This window comes from Cervus elaphus, chromosome 9 (assembly GCF_910594005.1).
Source record: "Cervus elaphus chromosome 9, mCerEla1.1, whole genome shotgun sequence".
NCBI lineage: Eukaryota > Metazoa > Chordata > Mammalia > Artiodactyla > Cervidae > Cervus > Cervus elaphus.
The window spans coordinates 18830323-18852973 of NC_057823.1; the positions used below are offsets into that span (position 1 = coordinate 18830323).

Sequence of the window (22651 nt, forward strand, 5' to 3'; positions counted from 1 at the left end):
CATGTGAACTCAGCCACGCATTCATGGAACTGGATCCTGCCAGGGAAATCAGATCTGGAACATCCCAGAATTTGTGGTCCCAGCTCCTGCCTCCAGGGAGCCAGGGGCCCCGTCCGGGAAGATGGTTCCCACTCCGGACAGCTCTGGATCCCTCCGTGGGAAACACTGAGAGGCCCAGCAGCTGCCGGAGGAATTTCTTCCCCTGCATCCTGGTTCTTTGAAGGCGAGTTTGTCTTGGGGGATGGTCAGAGTGGCTCAGGGCCAAGGCTGGGGGAGAGAGGAAGTCAAGCTCTTCTCTGGGTCTGAAATGAGCCAGTACTGGGGTGATGGGGGGGTCAGGAGATCCCTTGGCTCAGGACAGGCCAACTTTGAAGGCTCATGGGCATCACACATGGACATACTTAGACCTGGGTACACATGCAGATATGCTGGGGACACACGTGTGTTCACGTGGGCACACGCACAGACATGCTCAAGCACACATCTGTGTGTTAATAAGCACACAGGCAAGAAGGTGCTCCAAGGACTTCCCTGGCGGCACAGTGAACAAGAATCCACCTGCCAATACAGGGGACATGGGTTCGACCCCTGGTCTGAGGAGATCCCACAGGCCGAGGGATTGCTAAGCCCATCCGCCATAACCACTGAGCCCTCACTCTAGAGCCCATGCTCCACAACAAGAGAAGTCACCTCATCAAGAAGCCCAAGAACCGCAATGAGGAGTATATCTCCTGCTTGCTGCAACTGAAGAAACCCTGAGCAAAGCAAAGAAGACCCAGCACTGCCAAAAATAAATAAATAACTTTGTTTAAAAGAATACACTCCAACACACCCATGCAAACTGTAGAGTCTCCTCTGTCCATGGGATTACCCTGGCAAGAATACTGGAGTGGGTTGCCATATATATGAATCCCTTTGTTGTGCACCTGAAACTAACACAATACTGTAAATCAACTATATGTGCTTCAATTTTAAAAAACAGAAAGAAAAGCAAAAAACAAGGGGGCCTTGCCCTGCAGGAGTGTAGAGACCAGAGACGAACCCAAAGCTCAAATCCAGCCAGCCACTTGCCAACACAGACAGGAAAAATTTTTGCGCAAACTTTTGTACACCCCACCCCCCAACAGTCTGTCCTCAATCTTGAATTGTACCCGATTTCAAATCTTAACACCTGCTCAGTCTTCAAAGTATACCCAGAATCCAACCACTTCCTTTTCCCACGCTCCCTCACCTGGTCAGGCCCCAGCATCGCTCACCTGGACCAATGCAGTCCTCTTGGCAGTGTTGGTCCCCCGGGCTCCCACCCTAGCTCTCACAGTCTGTCCTCCCGGAAGCAACCACCGGAGGGCGCCCGTGAGCACCTGAGTCAGGCCCCGCCTCCTCCTCTGCCCACAGCCCTCCAGGGCTCCCATCTCGCGGAGAGCAAAAACCGAAGTGCTCCTGCAGCCCACAAAGCCTTGCACAACCTGGTCGGTCCCCTCCCTCCCTTCCCCTCCTCCCTCTGTCCCCTTGCTTACTCTGTCCAGCTGCATGGGCCTCCTGGCTGTTCCTCCAGCACTGCAGGCCCGGTCCCTGCCCCGGACCTTTGCGCAGGCTGTGCCCTCTGTCCAGACCTCTCTTCTCTCAGATATTTGACTCCCTCCCTTAACTTCCTTCAGTTTTCATTTCTATTCTCCCTTCCCTACTACCTGAAAGGTCGCTCCAGACAGGAATGTCTGTGGGCTTCGTGCTCTGCTGGTGTCTCAGTTCTAAATGGTGCCAGCGTAGAATAGGTGTTCCATAATTATCTTTTGTTGTTGTTCAAGCTGAGTAAATATTAGACAATATTATTTCTGTTGTTAACCTATTATCTATCTCTTGCTCCCTTGGGGACAGAGGGTTTCTCCTTTCTTTTTGTTTATCGTTTTCTTTAATTTTTTTCTACACTGGGTCTTTCTCTGGTGCTTGAGTTTCTCCTGTGGTGGCATCTCTCATTGCAGAGCAGGGGCTCTAGGGCACACGGGCTTCAGTAGTTGTGGTGAGTGGCCTTAGTTGCCCCGTGGCATGTGGGATTTTCACTGACCAGGCCTCAAACCCTCATCCTCTGCATTGGCAGGCAGATGTGTTAACCGCCGGATCACCAGGGAAGTCCTCCTTCTTTCTTTTACCAAATGTTTGTTGAGCACCTCGTGCATGCCTCGCAGGCTTAGGAAATAGGCAAAAAGGCCCTGCTCCCCCAGAAAACTTGCATTCAAATGCAGAAGGCAGGTTAACATGTGCAGAGCAAGAAATTATTTCCGATATAGCAGAAACTAACACAACACTGGAAACCAACTGCACTCTAATAAAACATTTTCTATTTATATATTTATATATATAACAGATAATTAATAAGAACCTGCTGCATAGCACAGGGACTTTTACTCAATACTCTGTAATGAGCTGTATGAGAAAAGAATCTTTAAAATAATGAATGGATATACGTATAACTGATTCACTTTGCTATACACCTGAAACTAACACAAGATTGCAAATCAACTATAATCCAAATGAAAATTTTTAATTTTACAATTAAAAAAATAAATGTAAATCAAATGTAAAGAGTGAAATAAATGATTTCAGACAGTGGCAAGAAAAAGTAGACAGCAGAGAAAATAAAACAGGAAGAGAGTTTGGAGAGGGAGCTGGGGAGAGATGGAGTAGCTGAAAGATGGGAATCCATCTTTAAGTCAGGCTGGTACAATGTACGATAGCCAGGACATGGAAGCAACCTCGATGGCCATCGATAAAAGGGTGTATAAAGAAGACAGGGTACGTGTATACAATGGAATATTTCTCAGCCATAAAAAAGGAAGTATTTGAGTCAGTTCTAGTGAGGAATGAACCTAGAGCCTGTTATACAGAGCGAAGTAAGTCAGAAAGAGGAAAACAAGTATCATATATAGACATATAGAATCTAGAAAAATGGTTTTGATGAACCTACCTGCAGGAAGGGAATCGAGATACAGATGTAGAGAACAGACCTGTGGACATGGGGCAAGAGGGAGAAAGTGGGACTGATGGAGAAAGTAACATCAACATATATACTCTATCACGTGTAAAATGGATAGCTGGTGAGAAATTGCCATATAACACACAGAGCCCAGTCTGACTCTCTGTGATGACCTGGGGGGTGGGATGGAGGAGGGAAGGGAGGCTCAAAAGGGAGGGGATATATGTACAATTATGGCTGATTCACATTGTGGCATGGCAGAAACCAACAAAACATTGCAAAAATTTGAAAAAAGAATTGTCCATGTGATACTTTCACAATAATGACAAATGTTAGATTTTAAGGCCAGATATCTGCTATCTTCATTGTTTAAAAAAAAAAAAAGATTTCATTTAAAACAAAATAAAGCTCAATTTCTCACCAAAAACCAAAAAACAAAACTCAGGTTGGTGCTATATTGCAGTTCCAGCTGTGATGGGCAAATGATATTTAAGGCCAAATATCTGCTATCTTCATTGTTTAAAAAAAAAAAAAAAAAAGATTCCATTTAAGACAAAATAAAGCTCAATTTCTCACCAAAAACCAAAAAACAAAACTCAGGTTGGTGCTATATTGCAGGTCCAGCTGTGATGGGCAAATGCAGGCACGCACACCGCAGAAGCGCCCTGCTCCGGCAGGTAAGATCCCCTCCCCCAGGGCAATACGCACATGCACGCACACAGCCAGATGACCAGCTCCCCAGCCCCCCACCGCAGACCCGGCTTCCTTGACCCCTGAGTCCATGAGTGCATGGGAAGAGAGGGCCCCAAGGCTGAGACGCCCTGCCCTTCCTCCAGGGTTCCCAGATACCCTGCCACGGGCTCCCGGCTGGAAGGAAAAGGAAGAACGTCAGCCCAGGGCAGCCTCTGCCTTGTAGAGTGGGCCAGCCGATGGGGTGGGGGAACTTCTTCCCAGCCCCCTCCCTTCCAAGGTGACCAGAGGGTTGCTGGAAAATTCCAAGCACGGGAAATACAAACGGGCAGATGGCGGGAAGCAGGCAGGGACGTTACACCCATAGACTGGCGGGAACTGAAGCCCTGCATCCCAAGCGCGGAGGTAGTGGACTCCGACCCCCGACCCCGATCCCCGCCGGAGTCTCCCCCAGGGCCTGTCTGCTAGGGAACTAGGCTGAAAGCCAGGAAGCACCCTCTTTCCCTACCCCGCTCCATACCTACACCAAACCCAGCTCATTCTGCCGCCTGAATGCCCCTCAAAACCACCCACTTCTATCCCTCCTGCACCCCCGCTAAGCAACCACCCTCTCTCCCTTGGATAATAGCCCTCCCCCAACCTGTTCTCCACTTGCTGGTGGCAGCCTCTGTCCATTCTGCCCCCACCTAGCTACAGGGATTTCTTTCTAAAACAAGCCCCGGACCTTGCCGCCTGCCGCCTGCCGCCTGCATAAAGCCTTCCATGGCTCCCCATTGCCCTTACTGCCAAACCTACACTCTTTTAAAACCCCACCGCCTCCAACCCAGCCCACTGTGGCCTCTGTCTCTAGCATCCTTCATCATGGTCTCTCCCCCGCGTGGTTCTGCTGGCGGCAGACAGGTGAATTCACTTTGGATTCCCCTGCAGCTTGTCCCAGCATCCCCCGGTCTCCCCCATTCTTTAAGAGTCTGCTGAGCATGGCTCCTTGGAGACACCTCCCTGGACTCCCAAGTCCAAGTTCACCTGGCTCCCGCTAGACCTCAGCCCATATTGCTTTGTTCTTGCCTGTATCTCTGTGTCCTTAGCAGACTTGAGTTCTGCAGGGGTCTCCCACACCTGGCACTTCAAAATAGGTGCTTAATAGATACCACAAGATATACTGTACAGGGAGGTGGGTTTCAGGCTGACTGTGCCTGGCAGGGGGCAGTCTGCTGCTGTCCTAACCACTGTTCCATGATCGATGGGGCTAGGTGGTTACCAGGCACTTACAAGTTGTTCTTCATGGTTCACACGGAGGGTGGACATAGGTGATCCCTTGCTCTGCTCTCTTAGCCAAGATGAGCTTCATGGGCCAAAAAAGAAAAACTTTCTTAGCTGTGCCCAGGGCAGAATCAGCATTTAAAAGTTCAAAGCCTAACTTTGCCTAGAAGGGGACTTGATTAGCCCAGGTGTGGGGGGTGCTCACTGCCTCTCACCATGGATGACCTTGATTAGCCCTGGTGTTGGGATGCTCACTACCTCTCACCATGGACGACCTCGGTTGTGTGAAGGCAGCTTTTGGAACCATCTTTCCCGAGCCTCTCTGTGCCCCACCCAGCAGTGGAGGCTGACCCCTGCCCCCACTGTAGACACGCCTCGAGAGGGAGCTTGGGCTGAAAGAAGCTGGAGGACACTTGAGTCCAGGTTGCTAGCAGAGACAGGCAGGGCCAGCTACTTCAGAGCTCATCTTACAACTGGAAGTATGTAAAGAAACCATGCTGTGCTTCTGTGGGCATCTCATTGTGAGAACATTGGGTTCTTGGGTTATATTAAGATGTGGTTTTCCTGTTGGAGCCTCTCGCGTCCTCTGTGGTTTCTCTGGGGGTTCAACAGCAAGGGGAGGAATGGGTTCTCAGTAAGGAGTGGGCACAAGAGGGGGCCCAGCCAGCATCCCACACCTTGTGTTGCTGTCTAAACTCGGAATCCAGCCCCCAGGGGGTGGGGAGTCACCCCCAAATGTTCCCCGAGTAGGGCTGCCATATAAAAATATAAGACGTCTGGGGACTTCCCTGGTGTCCCTGTGGTTAAGACTCCCTGCTTCTCCAAATAAGCAAGGGTGATTACTGGGGGTGCCTGTAATCATTGTTCTGTTCTGAGTGATCTAGAAAAAATGAATTGTATTTAATAGAAAATGTAAACAAAAGTCAGGGAAATGTTTAAAAAAAAAAAAAAAAGACTCCATGCTTCCAATGTAGGGGGCACGGGTTTGATCCCTGGTTGGGGAACTAAGATCTACATGCCATGTGGTACAGCCTATATATATATACAAGTGGTAGTAGCGGTGAAGAGCCTGCCTGCCGATGCAGGAGATGTAAGAGATGCAGGTTCGATCCCTGGGTCGGGAAGATCCCCTGGAGGAGGGCATAGCAACCCACTACAGTATTCTTGCCTGGAAAATTCCATGGACATAGGAACCTGGCAGGTTACAGTCAATAGGGTCGCAAAGGGTCAGATAAGACTGAAGCAGCTTAGCACACATATGTATACACATAGGTGGAGAAAGAGAGAGACAGAATCTAGCAACTTCTATTTTATCTAGCAAGCCTGAGTCTAAAAGTGCAAAGTGAAAATGTTAGTCACTCAGTCATGTCCAACTCTCTGCGTCCCCATGGACTGTAGCCCGCCAGGCTCCTCTGTCCATGGAATTTCCCAGGCCAGAATACTGGAGTGGGTAGCCATTCCCTTCTCCAGGGGATCTTCCAGACCCAGGGATTGAACCCAGGTCTTCTGCATTGCAGGGGGATTCTTTACCATCTGAGCCACCGGGGAAACCCTGAGTCTACAGTTGGGCAAGGGCCCCTCTCCTGTGTGAATAGATAATGTGTCCTGCATATAGGTAGGTCTGTTTTTATAGTGAGGGCAGGTGCTGCCTTGTTTTAAAAATACAAATGGATTGAAGATGCTGATGAAATCATCTTAGCTCTTTGCCTGCATGCGCGCGCGTGCACACACACACACACACACACACATACACACACACACACACAGAATTACGTAGTTGAAAGGGCACCAGAAGAGGACTAGTCCAAGAGAGGGATCTGCAGGTTCAGAGACCCCGAGGCTAGAAGGCTGTTGGGAGCAACGGAGAGGAAACCTCCCTGATGCCTACAGTGAACCATATCCTGTTCTGAGCACTTTACCTGCGTCACCTCATCAAAACCTCTGTTATGGGGTCGGGGGCATACCTGTGGGACAGACAGATATAGGCACTTGCCCACTCAGCAAGTCATTGGCAGGATCGGAAGTTGAACCCAGACTCCAGACTCTTAGCCCCTGCAGACTCTATTACCTTCACTCTCCATCCAGGAATATTAAAAGACCCAAGAGTAATCATTCAAATTGTCTGATGTTACAAATGTAGAGAACAAATTAGTGGTTACTAGTCAGGGGGAGGGAAGGAATGAGAGGAGGGGTAAGAGAGGGGTAGGGGATTAAGAGGCACAAGCTACTATTTTTTTATTATTTATTATAAAATTATTTATTATATATATATATTTATTATATTTATTATAAAATAAATAATCGGGACTTCCCTGGTGGTCCAGTGGTTAAGACTTCGCCTTCCAATGCAGGGGGTGTGGGCTCCATCCTTGGTCAGGGAGCTAAGATCACACATGCTTCTGGGTCAAAAACCCAAAACATAAAACAGAAATAATATTATAGCAAATTTAATAAAGACTTTAAAAAAGAAAATTTTTAAGTTAAAAGATTAAATATCTTTAAATTTAAAATAAAAGCATTTTAATAAAATTAAAAATAAATAATCTACAGGGGTATATTGTACAGTACAGGACATATAGCCAATATTTTATAGTAACTTTAAGTGGAGTATAATTTACAAAAATAGTGAATCATTATGTTGTACACCTGAAATTAATATAATACTATGAATCAACTATACTTCAATTTAAAAAGAAGGAAATCAGCTTTGGTAATAATGTAACTATTTCTAAAAAATTTTTCTCATGTTATAAAGGGGCCCTAACACAATGAGAGACCATGACTCACTGTTTGGAATGGCTAAAATTAGTAAATAATACTAAGTGTTGCCCAGGATTTGGCGCAACTAGAGCTCTCAAATGTTGCTGACGGGGATGCAAACTTGTGCATTATTAACACTACTTTGTAAAACAGTTTACATTTTTCTTATCAAGGTAAATACACATTTACAGCTATGACCTAGCAATGCCATCCCTAGATACTGTCCCAAGAGAAATGAAAACTTGTGTCACATAGAAACTTCAACACAAATGTTTATAGTGGCATTATTCTTAATCACCAACCACTAGATACAGTGGTTTAAAATATGTATTTATTTATTTTCGACTGTGCTGGGTCTTCATTGCTGCACACGGCCTTTCTCTAGTTGCGGCGAGCAGGGGCCACTTTCTAGTTGCAGTGTGGGGCTCCCTGCAGCATCGTCTTTCATTGTATAGCCTGGGCTCTAGGGGTGCAGGCCTCAGCAGTCTCAGCTCATGGGCTTAGTTGCCCCACGGCATGTGGAATCTTCACAGACCAGGGATCAAACTAGTGTCCCCTGCATTGGCAGACAGATTCTTAACCACTGGACCTCCAGGAAAGTCCCAGGATACACTTTAAATGACCTTCAATGGGTGAATGGGTAAGCAAGCAGCCGTATATATCATACAATGGCGCACTACTGACAGACAGAAAGGAATCACCCATACACATCGCAACAGAGATGAATCTTGAATGCACAAGCAGAAAAGGTCAGACTCAAGGCTAAAACACTACATGATTCTGATACTTCCCTGGTGTTCCAGTGGCTGAGACTCGGTGCTCCCAGTGCAAGGGGCCGGTGTTCAATCCCTGGTCAGGGAACTAGATCCCACATGTTGCCACTACAGATCCTGCATGCTGCAACTAAGACCCTGGCACAGCCAAAGAAACAAATTAAATAAATAAGTGGGTTTTGTTTCGCTTTAAAAAAAAAAAAAAGCTGAATAATTCCATTTATATAATATTCTGGAAAAGACAAAACCATGGAGGCAGAGAAGATATCAGAGATTTTCAGGGCTATGGAAAAAAGATGCCTACCAAATTCCCAATCCATTCCTCCCCCACCCCTACGCCCTTGGCCACCGTATGTCTGTTCTCTATCTTACTCCATTTTTAATGAGCCTTCTGTTTATCAGTTTTCACAGAGATAGCCTCAGCTGTGACTGTTTATGGTCTATACATGTTACAGGAAGAATAACTAAATATTGATATATGATAAGATGTGCCAGTAGCTCTTTCTCTTCATCTCTGTCAGCAGCAGGTGTTGCCGATTTTTAATGTTTTTTTCCTCACTTTTTAAAGTATTTTATCTCAGCTCAGTGCTCTGTGATGGCCTAGAGTGGTGGGATACAGAGGAGTGAGAGGCGGACTCAAGAGGGAGGGGATGTGTGTCTACTTACGGCTAATTCACATTGCTATGCAGTGGAAGCCAGAGCTACATTGTAAAGCAATTGCCCCCCATTTAAAAATAAATTTTTATTATTTTTAAATGGAGGAATGGATTGGGAATTTGGTAGGCATCTTTTTTCCCTAGCCCTGAAATAAATTTTTAAATTTACGATAATTGCTTGAAAGATCTTTGCTTGAAAGATCTTTGCTCACTTTTAGAAAATATCAGATTTCCAATGTGATGGACAAGTTGCGCATGTAGGATTTCACAGACTTTATGATTTCTGCTGCAATTTAACTACAACAAGTGAAAGTGAAAGTCGCTTGGTCCTGTCCAACTCTTCGCGACCCTATGGACTATAGCCCAGGGAGTGGGTAGCCTTTCCCTTCTCCAGGGGGACATTAAATACATGCTTTCCCTCTTCTTGATTGTTGTTTTTGCCACTTGCTTGGATATGAAGTGATAGTTCATTATTACTGAAATTGGCACTCTCTGGGCTCCTGGGGGCTGTATTTTGACATGTTCTTTGGCTTTAGGGTCTGAGAAGTGTCTGCTCATATCCTTTCTAAATTTCCTGTTTATGTTCTTGTTCTTTTTCTTACCGACAGGACAGGTAGAAACTCTTTATATATGAAGGTACTAACTCTTCTCAGACTAACTGATTTTTTCATTTATTTATTTTTGGCCACAAGGGGTTTCCATTGCTGCGCGCCAGCTTTCCCTAGTGGTGGCAGGAGGGGGCTTCTCTGGCTGCAGATCACAGGCTTTAAGGAACTCGGGCTTCAGTAGTTGTGGCTCACAGGTTTGGTTGTCCCAAGGCATGTGGGAACTTCCCCAGACCACCACCAGGGATCAGACCTGTGTCCCCTGCATTGTCGGGAGGATTGTTAACCACAGGACCACCAGGAAAGTACCTACTAATTGATTTTCTACTTGTTGCTTTTATTATTTCCCTACGATTTTGTAGGCTTATATATAATCTTATATTTCTTTCATTAATGCCTCCCAAATTTACTGTCTTAGTTTTAAAAAACAAAACAGCAGCAACAATAACAAAAACAGGTTTTTAAGCCTAAGTTGTAAAAGTAGCCTTGAAATTCATTCTACCATAATATGTTGAGTTGGGTGGGGAGGGTCTTGTTTTTTACATTTTATCTTCATCCTTCTGGATTTTTTTTTCCTGTAACACAGAAATATTTCGCCGCATCACATCTCTATGAACAGTGGGAGAAAGAAAGGTAAACATAATGTCCACCTGTGTTCCACACCCGTACATGCTAAGTCACTTCAGTCGTGTCCGACTCTTTGCGACCCTATGGCCTGCAGCCTGCCCGGCTCCTCTGTCCATGGAGATTCTTCAGGCAAGAATACTGGAGTGGGTTGCCATGCCCTCCTCCAGGGGATCTTCCCAACCCAGGGATCAAACTCCTCCACTGGCAGGGAGTTCTTTACCACTAGCGCCCACCTGGGAAGCCCCTCCATACCGACCTTCCTCTCTAACTCAAGCCATGGCCTTAACCCTTCCGCCTTGGGCGTCCTATCCCTGACCTGGCTTCCCCTTTTGTCTCACTGTGGTCTTAACTTAGCCAGAGAAGCCCCAGGAAAGCACTGCCCTCTAGTGGTTAATTCAGTAATAGCACCTACAGCCTGGAGATCCAGCTGTTTGCCGGCTCCTTGTGTCCTATGCCCCGGCAACCTCTTTGCTTGGAGCATGCCAGCCTCACAGCCCATACCTGCCAGCTCCCCCTCCTTTCACCAGTGGCCAGGAAAGGCACTTGCCTTCCACCCTGGGCACACAGATCCCAGCTGCCACCTCACCGTGTTCCCACTGGAGCCTCTGGCGCCCGGAAGCAGCTAGGCCTGTGCTCTGTAGCTGCAAAGGGTCGCTGGCATCACTGAGTCCAGCTGCTTCGCCTGTCTGACCTGTGAGTGAGGACACAGGTGGGAACGGGGGCCTGCCCAGGGGAACAGAGGGCTCCACAAAGGACCCTGTGCCTTGGTCTGGGGCAGCATCCACCTCAGCAGACAGCTGTGCCTGGGCCATGCTCAGCTCCACGAGGAGGAGTATGCGCGTGCATGCACTCCCACCAGTGCCTGACCCACAGGCCTGCCCACGGCCCCAGGCCCCAGGAGGCAGAGCCGGGGTCTCGATCATGGGTGCCAGCTTGGCTGACCTGGTAAGTCCAGGTCAGGGTGGGCGCCAGGACAGCTTTGGGAAGAAAGAGGCAGGCACCTGGGCTGGGTGCTGACGGCTGAGGATCCCCCCCAACATGGAGGGGGGATGATGAAGGATGACCAGTGGGCCCACGTGGAGGGAGTGCCAGGCATCTGGGGAACAGGCAGCAAGGAGCAAGGGGCTAGCAGGCTCCTCTCAGGATGACCTGGGACTCGGGTGTTTGATGGGGCTCGCGAGGGCCTCCTTGGAACAAGAAGGTGCTGAGGCTTGGCTCCTCTGTGCCCTCCCCACATCAGGGTTGGGAACAAGAGCTGCTGTCTCTTTGGAGGACTGCTGAGCTGCTCCCACTTCATCTCAGGAGAGGCCACATCCTGGAAAAGCCATGTCTAATGTGTATCTTTGTTTGTAACTACAAACAAAGCTAGTGCAGGTGATGGAATTCCAGTTGAACTATTTCAAATCCTAAAAGATGCTGCACTCAATATGCCAGATCTTTTTTGTGTAGTTCTTCTGTGTTTTCTTGCTACCTCTTCTTAATATCTTCTGCTTCTGTTTGATCCATACCATTTCTGTCCTAATGTTAGCAAGAATACACAGAAGAACTATACAAAAAAGATCTTCATGATCCAGATAACCATGATGGCGTGATCACTCACCTAGAGCCAGACATCCTGGAATGTGAAGTCAAGTTGGCCTTAGGAAACATCACTATGAACAAAGCTAGTGGAGGTGATGGAATTCCAGTTGAGCTATTTCAATCCTAAAAGATGATGCTGTTAAAGTGCTGCATTCAATATGCCTACAAATTTGGAAAACTCAGCAGTGGCCACGGGACTGGAAAAGGTCAGTTTTCATTCCAATCCCAAAGAAAGACAATGCCAAAGAATGTTCAAACTACCACACAACTGTACTCATCTCACATGCTAGTAAAGTAATACTCAAAATTCTCCAAGCCAGGCTTCAACAATATGTGTACCGTGAACTTCCAGATGTTCAAGCTGGATTTACAAAAGGCAGAGGAACAAGAGATCAAATTGCCAATATCTTTTGGATCATCATAAAATCAAGAGAATTCCAGAAAAATATCTACTTCTGCCATGCCAAAGCCTTTGACAGTATGGATCACAACAAACTATGGAAAATTCATAAGGAGATGGGAATACCAGACCACCTTACCTGCATCCTGAGAAATCTGTATGCAAGTCAAGAAGCAACAGTTAAAACTGGACATGGAACAACAGACTGGTTCCAAATAGGGAAAGAAGTACGTCAAGGCTGTATATTGTCACCCTGCTTATTTAACTTATATGCAGAATATATCATGCAAAATGCCTGGCTGGATGAAGCACAAGCTGGGATCAAGATTGCTGGGAGAAATATCAATAACCTCAGATACACAGATGACACCACCCTTTATGGCAGAAAGTGAAGAACTAAAGAGCCTCTTGATGAAAGTGAAAGAGGAGCGTGAAAAAGTTGGCTTAAAACTCATTCAGAAAACTAAGATCATGGCATCTGGCCCCATCACTTCATGGCAAATAGATGGGGAAACAGTGGAAACAGCAAGAGACTTTATTTTTGGGGGGGCTCCAAAATCACTGCAAATGGTGACTGCAGCCATGAAATTAAAAGATGCTTGCTCCTTGGAAGAAAAGCTATGACCAACATAGACAGCATATTAAAAAGCAGAGACATTACTTTACCAACAAAGGTCTGTCTAGTAAACAATAGTCATGTATGGATGTGAGAGTTGGACTATAAAGAAAGCTGAGCACCAAAGAACTGATGCTTTTGAACTGTGGTGTTGGAGAAGACTCTTGAGAGTTCCTTGGACTGAACGGAGATCCAACCAGTCCATCCTAAAGGAGATCAGTCTTGAATATTCATTGGAAGGACTGATGCTGAAGCTGAAACTCCAATACTTTGGCCACCTGATGTGAAGGGCTGACTCATTGGAAAAGACCCTGATACTGGGAAAGATTGAAGGTGGGAGGAGAAGGGGACGACAGAGGATGAGACAGTTGGACGGCAACATCAACTCAATGGACATGAGTTTGAGCAGGTTCCGGGAGTTGGTGATGGACAGGGAGGCCTGGTGTGCTGCAGTCCATGGAGTCACAAAGAGTGGGACATGACTGAGCAACCGAACTGAACTGAACAGAAAGCTATTAATCAAAGCTTCCCAGGCAGCTTAGCAGTAAAGAATACGCCTGCCAATGCAGGAGATGCAGGTTTGATCCCTGGGTCGGGAAGATTCCGCTGGAGAAGGAAATGGAAACCCACTCCAGTATTCTTGCCTGGGACTGAAGGAGCCTGATGGGCTATAGTCCAAGGGTTGCAAAGGAGTCGGACACGACTTTGCAACTAAACAAAAACAGCAAAGCTAAAAGCAGAATCCCTTCCCATGTCTGGGTTTAAAACTCACCAGCAGAAGATACCAAAAGGATTGAAAATCAGAAGTCAAACTGATATTTGTACACCTGTGTTCACAGAAGCATCATCACAATAACCAGAAGGTAGAAACAATTCAAGTGTCCATCGGCAGATAAGTGGACAAACAAAACGTGATCCATCCACATGGTGGAATATTATTCAGTCTTAAAAGGAAGGAAATTCCAGCATGTGCTACAACAAGATGAAACTTGAGGACATGACGCTCAGTGAAATAAACACGACACCAAAGTATAAGACACAAAATCCTGTGTGATCCCACTCTCAGGAGGTCCCTGGAGGAGTCAGATCCACAGAGACAGGAAGGAGATGGTGGGGCCAGGGGCTGGGGGAGGGGACGGGGAGTCAGTGTTTCCTGGGGACAGAGTTTCAGTTTGGGGAGATGAGAAAGTTCTGGTGATGGATGGTGGGGATGGTTGAGCAACAGTGGGAAGGAACTTGATACCACTGAGCTGTCACTTAAAAATGGTTAGAATGATGAATTTTACATTATGTATATTTCACCAACAAGGAAAGTGGGAAAGGGTAGTGCAGGCAGGGGTTGGGGGAGCTTTGTGGAGGTGAGCCGGCTTTTTGGGTGGGGAGAGGGGAGCCAGGTGCACATGGCTGAGCCTCCAGGAGGTAGGCGGGGACCTTGGCAGGGAGGTGATGGGTCTGTGGGGGTTGAGACCAGGGTGCAGCTGGAGAGGAAGCCCGGATTAAGTAGTCCCAATAGCACTCTCAAGCATTTTGGCCATAAGAGGGAAGAGCAGGACCCCCGGTGGGAGGGAAGGGGGGCTGCAGGAAGGGGACAGTGGAGTCAGTGGAGAAGCTTGAGAAAGTTTAGATTCTGGGGGAGGGAGAGCCCGGGGAGGGAAGACTCAGAAGGAGAATGTGTGTGTGCTAAGTTGCTTTGGTCTCATTCTTTGTGACCCCACGAACTGTAGCCCGCCAGGCTCCTCTGTCCATGAGATTCTCCAGGCAAGAATACTGGAGTGGGTTGCCATACCCTCCTCCAGGGGATCTTCCCAACCCAGGGATCGAACCTGTGTCTCTTACATCTCCTGCATTGGCAGGCGGGTTCTTTACCACTAGTGCCACCTGGGAATAGAGAGGCATGGAGAGAAAGAGAGGAGGAAAGACTGTGATAAAGATGAAATGAGGGAAAGATGGGCAGAGGCAGAGAGCAGTGCTCCCTCCCTGCAGCAGGATCCTGAACCCACTTTCCCTCCCAGCGCCGCCCTGTGACCATCTCTGAGACTCTCTGGGACTCCCCCATCCTGAGTCACCTTGTCCCCACCCTTTCCAATTCATCCCCTGCCTGAACCCCCCTGGTGGTGCCCAGCAATCGCACCTACAACCTGGACCCCCAAGGCTCCCCCAAACTCCAGCAGCCTCACAGCCTCTGTCACCGCCAGCCTCCCGCCAGTCACGTGGGCCTCCTCCTACTCCTCAAACATGCCAAAGCTCAGACCTGCCTCTGAGCCTTTGTCCCTGCAGTTCCCGCCACCGGGAATGCCCTTTCCCCACAGCTCTTCATTTCCAATTTCTGGCCACTGGGCAATCAGGTCTCAGCTCTGAGAGCCTTCCCTGACCTCCCCTCCCCCATGCCACCCTCAGCTGAAGCGGCCACTGCCCCCATCCAGTCTCTGTCACATAACAAGGTTTACTTCCTGTCGCAGCAGTGAACACCATCTGAAGTTACCTCGCGGGTCTGTTTCCTGATTCACAGTTTGCCTTCCCCACTGAACCGTGAGCCTCCCCCCACCCCAGCAGGGAACTGCATCTGTATTATTTATGGTAATCCCACACCCACAAAAGTGCTCGGCATACAGTAGGCGCTCAATCAATGTGTGTTGCATTAAACAAATAATCGGCCAGTTTCAGAATGGATGGGTGGTGCACGTCAATCTGTGTGCTTTCCTGTCTGCTCATGTCCCGCATGTTTCTTGTGGTCGTGGTCTTCTATGGCCGGTCCCGTGTGTGTCCCTGAGGACAAGAGTGAAGTTCTGGACCAATGAGGTTTGTGTTGAAGGGCCCCTGGGTCTGCGTGTTTGTGGCTTTGGGGAAGATGTCACAGGATAGGCAGTGTGTCTGTGTCTCCGCCTGTGTCCTCATGGGTGCCCAGTGCCTACATCTGCGTGTGTGCATGATGTGTGTGTGTGGCATTGCATGACCTCCTTGGTAGCTCAGCTGGTAAAGAATTGGCCTGCAATGCAGGAGACCCCTGTTCGATTCCTGGGTCGGGAAGATCCCCATGGAGAAGGGGAAGGCTGCTGCTGCTGCTAAGTCACTTCAGTCGTGTCCGACTCTGTGCGACCCCATAGAAGGCAGCCCACCATGCTCCCCCGTCCCTGGGATTCTCCAGGCAAGAACACTGGAGTGGGTTGCCATTTCCTTCTCCAATGCGTGAAAGTGAAGTCACTCAGTTGTGTCTGACTTGTAGTGACCCCATGGACTGCAGCCCACCAGGCTCCTCCTTCCACGGGATTTCCCAGGCAAGAGTACTGGAGTGGGGTGCCATTGGAAAGGCTACCTACTCCAGTATTCTTGGGCTTCCCCGGTGGCTCAGATGGTAAAGAATCCACCTGTAATGCGGGAAACCTGGGTTCAATCCCTGGGTTTCGGAAGATCCCCTGGAGGAGGGCATGGCAACCCACTCCAGTATTCTTGCCTGGAGAATCCCCATGGACAGAGGAGCCTGGAGGGCCACGGGGTTGCAGAGAATCGGACACCACTGAGCAACTAAGCACAGCGTGGCCCCATGTAAGTCCAGGGGTGTTCACTCTGTGTGTGTCCGTCGTGTCCCGTCGTGATGGCACTTGCTCATGTGTGACCATGTGCGCATGAACACAGGGTCTGTATTAGTGTCTCCTTGCACGCCCCTCTCGGAGTGGGTCTCTGCAGGCTCATGTTTCCAGGTGTCCTGGAGCCTGTCAGGCTTGTGCGTGTCTGGTGAGCTGTGTGTGCCCCTGTAGTCTCCTGCATTCATGTATGCAATGTCGCATGTGCAGGTGTGCACACTCCGTACAGTGGTGTGCTGGTAAATAGTCAACAGCCAGCTCTTGGGTGGAAAGTGTTGATTTGCCCCTTTGCATGGTATAAATACCCTCAATTTCAAAGTACCAATGTGATTTCACCAAACACAGAATTACAAAGATGTAGTCCAGTATACAAATAGATACCTTAATAGAGAGATAGCTCCATACAGATATATAGATATGGACTAGTGTATAATGCCTTTATATACTGTTTCCATTGAGCAATTTCAGTAGCCATAAATAACCTCAAGAGCATGAATAAGAGAAAAATGGACCAAAATAATTAGGAAGTGATGAGTTTCTTTTCTATTTTATTACGGTAAAACATCGTGACACAAACTGTACCAATGAATCCATTTTTAAGCATGCAGTTCGGGAGCATTAAGTGCATGATGACAGATTTAAGTGGCTATTACTTTTGTCAATTCATATCATCAAATTTTTACGATACCTGCATTTAACAACCGGCTCTCGAAATTCCTAAACATTTTAGAATATGGGGCTTCCCTGGTGGTCCAGTGGTTAAGAATCTGCCTGTCAATGCAGGGGACACGCGTTCCATCCCTGGTCTGGGAATATCCCACATGCCACAGGGCAACTAAATCTGCATGCCACAACTATTGAGCCCGTGTGTTGCAACTACTGAAGCCCCCACGCCCTAGAGCCTGTGCTCCGCAACAAGAGAAGTCACCACAATGAGAAGCCCACTCGCCTCACCTAGAGAAGTTCCCAGCACCGCAGCAAAGACCCAGTATAGAAAAACATAAATAAATAAATAATAACTTTTTAATGTGTTTTAAAAGAATAGGCTTTTGTGAGCTGGGACAGCGGGCTCTGCCTGTCTCCGTGCTGTTATGGGCTCCTTCTAACCTTAGCCTCAAGGTACATGTCCCCCCGCTTGAGTTTTCCTGAGTCTCCACGATTATATCTTCTGTGTCTATACACCACCTGTCTCTGAGTGCCAAGGAGCCCGGGTGTACCTTGCATGCACCCGGCTGTGTCTGTAGGCAGACTGCTCTGTCCACACACTCCCACATCTTGGGGACAGATACCTACACAGCTGCAAACTTGGGGGCACATCTCTGGAAGATTCCAAGTGCCCGGGTATCTGCTCTAGCGGCATGCTGGAGGCAAGCCTGAGCATCTTTTCCTCACCCCACACGGAATGACATCAGGTTGGCGGTTGAAATCAGTCATCACCATGGGAGTATTTACACCACACGCATGCATGCACGCTCAGTCGTGTCCGACTCTTTGCGACTCCATGGCCTGTAGCCTGCCAGGCTCCTCTGTCCATGGGATTTCCCAAGCAAGAATACTGGAGTGGGTTGCCATGCCCTCCTCCAGCATATCTTTCCAACCCAGGGATTGAACCCTGGTCTCCTGCGTTGGCAGGCGGATTCTTTTCCACTGAGCCACCAGGGAAGCCCCTACAAAATCAACAGATGCTATGCATCACCGCTTTGAGTGTGTGTGTCTGTGTGTGTGTGTGTGTGGTCAAGAGAGGTGGTTGTTAACCCTCTACCAGTGCACCCTAGGGACCCAGGTGCCTCCGTAGGCCCCATGTAACCATTGCCGTGGGTGTGCATGAGTGCCTGTGTCTCCGTGGATACACATGACTGGCGTGTCACCGTGCATCTCTGTGTGTGTACCCTTGTGCTGGGGTGAGGCCCCAGCCCCCTACACCTCTTAGGCAGTGGGTTCCACAGGAAGTGAGGGGTGGGGAGAGTGCCAAGGCTCCTCCCCACATCCCCAGTCTGCTACCCCACCTCCTCAAGATGCCTGCATGCACGGGGGCGGGGTGTTGCCGAGTGGAGGCGGCAGAGCTCCCTCTTCTAAAACGCTGTCCCGTGCTGCGCTGACATCCGTGCCTCAGCCCACCGCAGGGGCGTGGAGGCGCCAGGCAGGCAATTGAGGAAGAGGAAGTTAGGGCACAGTTGGGTCACCCTGCGGTTTACCCCGGGCTCTGGCCCACAGATGCTCCCCCGGGGCAGCTCATAGCCCTAGCCAAGAGTCGTGGGGGCTGCGGGAGCTAGGACACGAGCTGGGGCACCCAAAGCAGTGAGGACCAGGCTCCATCTGGTGAGTGACCACCCCTGGGGAGCGTGGGACGGACGGATGAGCAGGGGGCAGAGCAGCTGTGCGGCCGGCGGTGGGAGGCGGGCCTCGGGGGCAACAGACAGGCCATCTTCAATTTCTCTCCACCTTCTCGTCAGCCCGCTTCCTGAGTGGGTTGGGGAGGCTGTCTGACTTGAGTCTTTGCTCTGCAAATGTCTGTGGTTTTAAGAAGTCAACTCAGCGGGCTGGGGTCCGTGATCAGCAATAGAGTGAGACAGAAGGATGGCCCCCTTGTAGCCAAAGTCTGCTCGGGGGACAAGGAACGGGGGATAAATTGGGAGATGGGATTGTTAGGCTCCCTGAGGCAAAGTCAGTCAAAGATGCTTTTGTTCTTAAACTAGAGACGTGGGGTGAGAAGGGAGGTTATGTCTGTGCTGTGCTTAGTCGCCCAGTCGTGTCCGACTCTTTGCAAGCCCACAGACCCGCCAGGCTCCTCTTTGCAAGCCCGCCAGGCTCCTCTGTCCATAGAATTCTCCAGTCAAGCATACTGGAGTGGGTTGCCATTTCCTCCTGCAGAAGATCTTCCTGACCCAGGGATCAAACCCACATCTCCTGCATTGACAGATGGACTGTTTTACCACTGAGCCACCCTGGAAGCCCGAGTGAGGTCTCGGACCTCCCTGAAACATAATCCGGAGAGTGGCGTTGGGGGAGTCTGACTCTCAGAACAAACTCCCACTGATGACTGATGTCCGAGCTCCAGTCCTGAGGACATGCTCATCCTAGTCTTCCAAGGTCATCAAAGAAGGAGGACCCACCACCCAGGCAGCCCTCCTGGTTGGAGCCCTCCACTTGGGGAGGCGCCCCGGGTCCCACCTTGGCCCTCCAGGGGGAGCCTTCACACCCAGCTGCCTGGGGTGGGGTGAGGTTGGGTAGAAAGGATGTGGTTTCTGAAAGGGCACACCCGTGCCTGCTGCTTCCTCCCCAGTGCCAACACGGCCATCAGGGTCTGGGAAGGTGGCCCAGAAATAGCCAGGAGGGGGGTGGATTTAGAGTGGAACAGTGGAGCCAGGGAGGATGGAGCTAGTGGGGTTAGGCTAGGGGCACATCGGAAAAGGCCGCACTCAGAGAGCAGAGGCTCCTCGGAGATTTCCACTGGCCAGGTCACCCGCGGGTCTAAGGAAAAGCTTGACAACCGCTAGCAGCCAAGGGAGCACTTCCCCTACTACCAGCCACCTTGAGCTCCCCGGCCACTGGTGTGAGTGAGTCCATCTGGGAGGACTTCTTGGCAGAGGCAGGCTTTTCACTGGACCTTGAAGCACCAGTGGAATATCAACCACAAACCCATCAGTGTATCTGGTCTGGGACACTGCCCCCACCCCACCCCCCCAAGCCCCAACACAGCCAGACACCTGCCAGCGCTCAGTCCTGCTGTGGATGGAAGGGTGGCTGGGTGGGTTCAGAGCCCCGCTCCCCAGTGTCTGCGTGGCTGTAGGCAAGTGTCCTCCTCACTGCTCTGGCTTTGTCTGTGCTCCTCCATAGAAGGGTTGTTGTGGATCTTGCACGTGAGAGCATGGCTCAGTGCCCAGCATACAGTAGGCACTCTGAAACACTGTCCACCTTGCCCATTCTCTCGTATTTTGTCCCTGTCCCACAGCCTGGCTATCCTGAGCAATCTCCACTCATGCCACATGTGTGCATCTGTAGAAACGCTATGAGTCACATCTAGAAAGAGGGACTAGTCATGGGTATCAATCTCCATCAAGCATGCAGGGAGTAGTCTGTTATACAGAGTGAAGTAAGTCAGAAAGAGGAAAACAAATATCACATGTTAAGGCAGCCAGTTAAGGCAATCAAACCAGTCAATCCTAAAGGAAATCAACCCTGAATATTCACTGGAAGGACTGATTATGAAGCTAAAGCTCCAATACTTTGGCCACTTGATGCCAAGAGCTGACTCACTGGAAAAGACCCCAATGCTGGGAAAGATTGAGGGCAGGAGGAGAAGGGGACAACAGAGGGTGAGATGATTGGATGGCATCATCAACTCAATGGACATGAGTTTGAGCAAGTTCCGGGAGTTGGCAAAGGACAGGGAACCTGGTGTGCTGCAGTCCATGGGGCCTCAGAGAGTGGACATGACTTATTGACTGAACAGCAACATATTAACACATGTATATATATATTCTAGAAAATGGTACTGATGAACCTATTTGCAGGGCAGTAATAGAGACACAGACGTAGAGAACAGGCTTGTGGACACAGGGGGAGAAGGAGAAGTTGGGACAAATTCAGAGAGTGGCGTTGACATATACACAGTTGTTGTTGTTAAGTTGCTAAGTTGTGTCCGACTCTTTTGTGACTCTGTGGACTGTGGCCCCCAGGCTTCTCTGTCCAAGGGATTTCCCTGGCGAGAATATTGGAGTGAATTGCCATTTCCTGACTCAGGGCTCTTCCTGACCCAGGAATCAAAATCGGCAGGCAGATTCTTTATGACTGAGCCACCAGGGAAGCCCAACATGTGTCAGTACCAGGTGTAAAATAGCTAGCTAGTGGAGCGCTGCTATATAGCACAGGGAGCCCCGTTCAGTGCTCTGTGATGACCTAGAGGGGTGGGATGAGGGGGTGGGAGGGAGGCTCAAGAGTGACGGCATATATGGATCCCCTCATATACATATGGAAGAGGACTGGAGCCAGGACTTGGGGACCATTTGGTGACTCTAGACGTGGCTCAAGCCCACGGGGAATCCAGGACAACATGCTGATTTCAGCTTTAATGAGGGGATGGATATGACTTGGGAAGAAGCTGTGTTTAAGATGTTTGTCACTTACCCTCTTTGTGTCTTAGTTTCCTCATCTGAACAACGGGAATGCTGGAAGCATCAATAGCATCATGCCACCATAGGATGATTGTGACGAGTAAAAGAATTATTGATGTAAAACCTTTGGAGTGGTGGCTGGCACAACATAAGCGCTTGTTAAATGTTAGCTTGTGTTGCTATTACTTCATTCCTGGCCTTTGGGCTGGCATGACCCACACACATGGCCTTCCAGTTGGCACTCCTTCTCAATGCCCATCAGCTTACCTAACCCTACACCAGCTGGCTGGTTCTTCCAGCTTCAGTCAATCTCTGCTGGGCTCACTAATGGATTCATGGGACATGCTATCATGGAGATGTCTCTGGAATCTGCCCTTTCTAGGAGTCAGGGCACCATTGTGTCAAGAGTGGGTACCATCAACAAGATGGCAGTCACCATCAATAAAATGGTAAAAGACCTCACTAAGATGGCAGAGATCCTCACCAAGACGGTAGATGCCCTCACCAACATGGAGGCTATCCCCACCAAGATGGTGGCTACATCCATCAAGATGGAACACATTCCATACCCTTCATCTCCATCCAGACTCTCCACTAGCTCCTTCTATTATCTTTTAACACCTAGAACCAGAAGGCCACCCTTTGGCAGGCCAAAGGGCTATTTACAACATTAACTTGAGACATTCAAGGTCACTTGGCCCTGTGCCTCCAATGACTAGCCCCCATCACACAAATCAACCCAGCCTTCCTCCTCCCTGACAACATCACAATCAGCCCAACAGCTCAATATTTAACTGTGGACTGCTATGTTTATGATCTTGGGTTGGTTGAATCCACAGATGCAGAGAGCCAACTGTGGGGATTGAACACTGGAGGATTATAGTATTCATGGCAGGTCTTGGAACCAACCCCATGCAGATATAGAGGGATGGCTGTACATCATAACTTCCTACTAAGTAGGTATACCTGATCCTGTCTGTGGAGGGAATTCCTGAAAATGTCCCTTCCCTGTGACAT

The 22651-nt window shown here is 49.1% G+C and overlaps 1 protein-coding gene across 1 annotated transcript in view; it reads left to right on the forward strand.

Moving 5' to 3' along the window:
• Positions 1-18593: 18593 nt before the first annotated feature.
• Positions 18594-22651, forward strand: part of ARHGEF18 (Rho/Rac guanine nucleotide exchange factor 18) — a 92492-nt gene continuing 88434 nt past the window's right edge. Inside the window, exon 1 of the mRNA XM_043911638.1 lies at positions 18594-18839. The gene's annotated coding sequence lies outside the window, so the exon portion shown is untranslated. The remainder of the gene's footprint in view (positions 18840-22651) is intronic.